At 43.7% G+C, this 6,000-nt stretch overlaps 1 long non-coding RNA gene across 4 annotated transcripts in view; it reads right to left on the bottom strand.

The window, feature by feature from the left end:
* Window positions 1-3,375: 3,375 nt before the first annotated feature.
* LOC128117730 (uncharacterized) overlaps window positions 3,376-6,000 on the bottom strand; it is a 55,273-nt gene continuing 52,648 nt past the window's right edge. For 2 of the 4 annotated variants that reach the window (XR_008220888.1, XR_008220887.1), the window contains exon 5: window positions 3,376-5,877. This is a non-coding gene — a long non-coding RNA (uncharacterized LOC128117730). The remainder of the gene's footprint in view (window positions 5,878-6,000) is intronic. The other 2 variants (XR_008220890.1, XR_008220889.1) reach the window with 2 other exon arrangements.

Here is a 6,000-nt window from a genome sequence, read left to right as displayed (position 1 = left end):
CTATACTGGAAGAACAGTACCTCTCAACACATGAGTCTTTGGGGGGTCACAATTAAGAGACTGATAGATAAACTACAATTTAGGATATCATAATTCATTTTTATAGATTTCGCTTTTGCTTGGTCTTCAGAGGGATCTCCAACCCACACAGTCTATTGTCCATCGTCACCTCATTTCTCTGACTCCAAAGCAAGTCGCTAACTCCCTAGTCAGAAACTTATCACCGCGCAAAAATAAATCCCTGAATAAAAAGGACCATAAGATACCTCAGGCCAACAAAAACACACCCACACACAAACTAATGTTTGATGAAGAAGACATCACAAATCAAAAAGGGAGAAGGAATTCATCAGAGAAAAAAATAGTTCTGGAACTCGGAAACGAAAACATTTTACATCCCTATCTCACGCCACTCACGGAAATAAAGACCAGATGCACTAAAGGGTAAAATGTGAAAGAATTAAGCCAGAGGAAGAAACTGAAAAGCAACTGAAGCAAATGTTTGTCAAATCTCTGGAGTGAAAAGGAATTTCCGAGCTTAAAAGCTTAGAAAAAGCCGCAAAGTAAAGCTCCGCGGACTTAATGGCATAAAAACTGTAAACCTGTAAATAATGAGATAAAGGAACTGAGGTAAAGAGGTAAACTGAGAAGTACATTTGCATAGCTGAGAAATCGGACTGGCTGACAAAACGCAGGGAACAGAGTAGTAAGTAAAGTAGTAATAATAATAAGCTAAGTAGTAATCAAAAAAAAATCCAAGTTAATCCGTAATAGCATAGCTCATCTGTCCATTCAGGAAAGAGTCTCATGTCTCACACACACACACACACACACACACACATACCCTGCCAAGCAGCAAAAATGCACGTGTCCCAAGGTTATATCTGTAGCCTGGGATGGCAGAAAAGTAAGGAAGATTGAGATGAAACTTCTAAACGTGTGGTCCGCTCTCCGACCGACTGTGTGACATTCCAAAGGACCGAATGTAAAAGCATCCAAGCTGAAGCAGTGTCAAAGATCAGGAGGCTTTTGCAGATTCTACAATATTTGCAGATTCACAAATGCCATAAAGTAACCCAGACACACACTATATTAAATGGAAAGGTGAAAAATGAAGCTGTACAAATTCTAGGTCACAATTAAGGAAATTCAATTACATGAAATTTTAATTAACCTCTGCATAAGTGGGGAAGATTAAAAAGAAATACACAAAACATTAGCAGTGTTTCTGCCAATGCGTAACTTGACTCTTTTGTTTCAGATTTTGCTTAGTAAGATTTATTATACAGAGCTGGGGAGATGGCTCAGTGGTAAGGGTTCTTCCCACTCCTGCAGAGAACACAGGTTAGGTTCTCAGCACCCATGTGGCAGCTCACAACTATCTGTGTGACTCCTCTTTCCGGAGATCCAATACCCTCTCCTGGCCTCCATAAGAATGCACACACATGTACACATACACATACACATACACATACACAGACACACACACACACGCATCAACACATATAAATAAAATATGAATAAATGTGTGCTATGGGATGCCTTTCTGTACACTGTGAATATATGTTGTTCCCATTGGTTAATACATAAGCTGCTTTGGCCTATGGCAGGGCAGCTTAGAGGCAGGTGGGAAATCCAAGCAGAGAGACAGGGAAGAGACAGACGTGAAGAGGGGACACCAGCCAGCCCCCCAAGGAGCAACAAGATACCAGCAGACTGGTAACACCATGGCCGCAGGCATCATATAGATTAATAGAAATGAGTTAATTTAAGAAATAGCTAATTAGCAAAAAGCCTGAGCCATAGGCCATACAGTTTATAATTAATATAAGCCGCTGTGTGTTTACTTGGGACCAAGAGACTGTGGGACCGGGCGGGACACAGAAAAACTTCCGAAAACAAATGTGATTGCATTATACTTACTTTTTCTTCTTCTTCTTCTTCTTCTTCTTCTTCTTCTTCTTCTTCTTCTTCTTCTTCTTCTTCTTCTTCTTCTTCTTCAAGATTTGTTCATTTATTATGTATACAGCATCTATGTCTGCACACCAGAAGAGGGCACCAGATCTCGTTACAGATGGTAGTGAGCCACCATGTGGGTGCTGGGAATTGAACTCAGGACCTCTGGAAGAGCAGTCAGTGCTCTTAACCTCTCAGCTATCTCTCCAGCCCCCCTTACTTTTTCTTAAAGATAGCTTTTTAGGAGAAATCCTCATTTGGAAATTAGAATGTGGGGCCAGTGAAATGGCTTAGCAGGTAAAGTGCTTGCTGCCAACCCAAGTTCAATCCCCAGGACCCATGTGAAGAGTAAAGAGAACCAACCAACTTCCACAAGTTGTCCTCTGACCTCCACACACACACACACCATGGCAAACTTTCACCCATGTGCTTACATGCACACAGGAACGCTGAATAAATAAATAAAACATAACAGAAAATTTGGAGTGTGGTGGGCCAGCAGAACGGAAACGGTAATATTTCAAGATCCATATTTTAGAAAATCGATGTTGGAAATCCTGATTACAGCAAGTCACGTAGCAAAAATCCCAGAGCACAAAGCTGAGAGTTAAGGATTACCTCTGTCCTGTTTCCTTTGCACTCATTGTATTATCGAGCCTATAAAGTAAATAGCCACCGCTATCACTGATAACTAAGTGAAGCCTAATTGTGCGGTTTTAGTCTCAATTAAAATAGTGAGAAATGTGAGAAGCTTTCTAACAGTCTCGCAGATAAATACCAATCTAAATGCACAGTCTTCTATTGGAAACTGTTTAACATTGCCTTGGCTTTCTGGAAATCTCTGCACATGGATCTTAAGCATCTCAGACACTTAGATGTACCACCCTCTTTTGTCAAAGCTCTACTCAGTTCCCATTTGTTAAAGGACACTTGAGTTTTAAGATAATGTGCAATTCTTTAAATGACAATGGTGTCCAATTTGAGCAGCCAAGCCGAATCTGCCACCAGCCCTTTGTCTTCTACCAAGTTCTTAAAAATAAGCTCTAGTTCACAGGACCTAGAAGAACCGGAAAATAATCACAAGATCTTCCCTAAAATATAAAGTAATGCCCCACATCCCCACCCTCACCTGACCAGTATCTACTAGAACATAGAGAAGCAGCTGCCCCTATGAAAGGTGAAAGGTCACTCTCTTTCCTTAAGCTCTGGATTTGGTTTTTGAGACAGGTCCCTTTTTGTATTTGTAGCAAAGACTGACCTTGAACTCAGCCTGGGGCTTAGCATCCCAAGCATTGGGATATCTCTGCTTGAAGGGCAACATTGTAAGTGTGTGTGTGTGTGTGTGTGTGTGTGTGTGTGTGTGTGTGTGTGTGTGTGACTAGGTGGACAGGTAAGTGATTCTCCCCTCCCTTCCTCCCTGGTGCTGGGATTACAGATGTGTATATCTGGCTTTATACATGGTTGTCAGGGAACCAAACTCAGGTCCTCACACCATCTCCCCTGCCCCTAAAGACAGTACTATGATAGGATTCTGCACTATCTAGCTTCTGGCTTCTTTTATTGAGGCCACACAAACCCTCTCAGTGATGGATTCCTGGAGGGGGATGCATTTCTCCGGGTAGCCCCGATTGAAATGGCCTTGCATGCAGACTGATGAACATTGCTACAAATTCCATGTGGAGTCACAGTCAGGTCTTCCCAGAGACCGTGCTTTAGGGCTTTGCAAAGTGAGGGACTGTCCATTACAGCGGGGCGCTTAGGCCTTCAAAACGCTCATTTCTTCTTATGAGACAATAAAATACTTGGTGCCGCAGCAGCAGGTGAGAGCAGAACACGTCTTAAATATCTGACCTGAAGTGCCAAAGATGCTTAATAATCTTTAAAGTTACCAACAATATTGTTTCGCCCGTTACCAGGATGTTGTAAAATGTCCTAATTAGTCTTTATGTTAATGCCGACACCTCCACAGCACATAAAAAGCACTTTTAATTTTTAAAAGGACAGCTCTGGTTGGTTTGATTTTTATCTCTAATTGGCCTATAATGTCTATCCCTCTGGCGCTCCAGACAGGCAAACATTAATTTAACAAGGAACTCATACACCATGGGAGACCAGAGAATCAAGGGAGGAAAGGCGGCTCCTGCATTCTGGACATGTAATTGGCTCCATTTGCTTTCACCTCCTGGAAGGTGCTAAACAAGCTTGTCCCACTGCTCCAACAGGGGACCTTCGGATGCAGCTGCTTCCTGGGGACCTTCTAAGGCCATTCATTCCACCAAGCGCCTGTGTAACACAGCCAAGATTCGTCAAACTCTTCAGACCCACCTCAGTAAGTGTCCCAGGAGAAGCCTCACGGGAGACCCAAAATTGGTGGCAGTCTGGTGTACATTACCAAGAAACTGAGCCCAGGGGAACCAGAGAGCTAAACCAAGACCAAGAGACCTGTGGTCTTATACCAGTCACTCATCTTTCCTAGGAGCTCTTCCTCTACGGGAAAACGATAAAGACTCACTAATCTCAGACGCCCTTTCTAGGTTTCAGACACCAGGATTTACTATTGGGCACAGCTCTGCCAGCAGCATGGATGAGGAGTCCTGGACCCTGCCAGCAGAGGCTGGCTCAGGCCACTAGGAACTGTCAGCTCTTCAGCAACATGCAATCTGATGCTAAAAACGCTGCCCCAGCCCAGCTCCCACCAGGCTACCCGGGACATTTCAGAACAGCTTAGAGCCAAGGGGCTGAGTGAAGATGGCTAAAATGCAGGCTCACCTAGCCTCTACCTAAAGAAATAGATTTGGGATTTCAGGATCTCGATATTCTGGCTCAGTGGTGCCAACTGTCTCACTTCTGAGTGGGGAGCTTTTACAGTGGGTCCTCTGAGTCAAAGAAGCCTGTTTGCATAGGAAATACAAACCGAGAATCGGATCTTCGTGTCATTCCTCGAGCTGCATGTGAGTCTGTATGTATTCAGAGCAAGCCTCGATGATTCCTGGTGCAATGGGGACATGACGGGGTGGACACTACATTATTGACCCCAGGTGATTCCAGTTGTTGAATAATGATCCACTTCCCCCTTTCCCTCTTCCAAGCCCCATTCTCCTCAATGAGCTGTTGGCAAAGAAAGCTGGGGCTGAGTGGAATAACACGGCTGTTGAAAAGCTTTTTTCTTCCCAAACCAAGAAAACTATGACAATCTTTTATTTATATTTCCAGCGCTTAAGCTGGAGTACCAAGGGCAATGGCGCTGCCATCTCCCTAAACACCCTCTGTCGTAAGGGCGCCACTGCCAGGCGTCACACACAGCTCATCAACAAGTCCAAAGGGGCAGGAACCAGGCCACGGAAGTTGTCGTCTTGCACACTGGCGACTCAAAACGAAACATGCTCCCAGAGCTTGATGTACTGTCATTGAAAAAAAATAGATCTCCAGCCAGTTTCACTGAGAATCTGCAAAATCAATCATGCTGTTAAACGCATTACCACCACCACCACCATCAACACACACACACACACACACACACACACACACACACACACACACACACACACACACACTTATATTTTTTAACTCCAGTATTCTGAGGTCTGAAATGAAACACAAATACAGTGAAGAAACTGTGAGCCAAATTTTCACTTAAGTCTCAACAATGACTCCACTCAACTTCCATCTCCTCGCCTCCGTTCACGGTCCCCCTTGTTCTCTTAGCCCAGACTCCAATTAACTGCAAGAGGAAGAGAGGAATATACATTAGAGCAGCGGTTAGGACTAAACATTTTCTTTGTACAGCCTTGGATGACACTCTAGCCTTTTCCTGATGAGAGTGGTTACCTCTGTGTTCCTTTCTCCGCCAGATGGTAACCATCAATCTTAACTTCACGTTCAAATTCCTTTTGTTCTATGCAGGGTCCACTCCGATCACAACTGAAAACACAATACAGGATTTGTTGATGTGACTTTCAGCCACCAAGCTCTGAGAGAAATAGTTCTTACACCGAAATGCGGACTTCTTTCAATGGTACAGCCATTATTGTCTCCATAAACAGA

This window comes from Peromyscus californicus, unplaced genomic scaffold (genome assembly GCF_007827085.1).
Source record: "Peromyscus californicus insignis strain IS unplaced genomic scaffold, ASM782708v3 Scaffold_21__1_contigs__length_65335640, whole genome shotgun sequence".
In the NCBI taxonomy this organism is placed as follows: domain Eukaryota; kingdom Metazoa; phylum Chordata; class Mammalia; order Rodentia; family Cricetidae; genus Peromyscus; species Peromyscus californicus.
The sequence above is the reverse complement of the archived record's forward strand: the minus strand, read 5'-3'. Positions and strand labels throughout refer to the sequence as shown.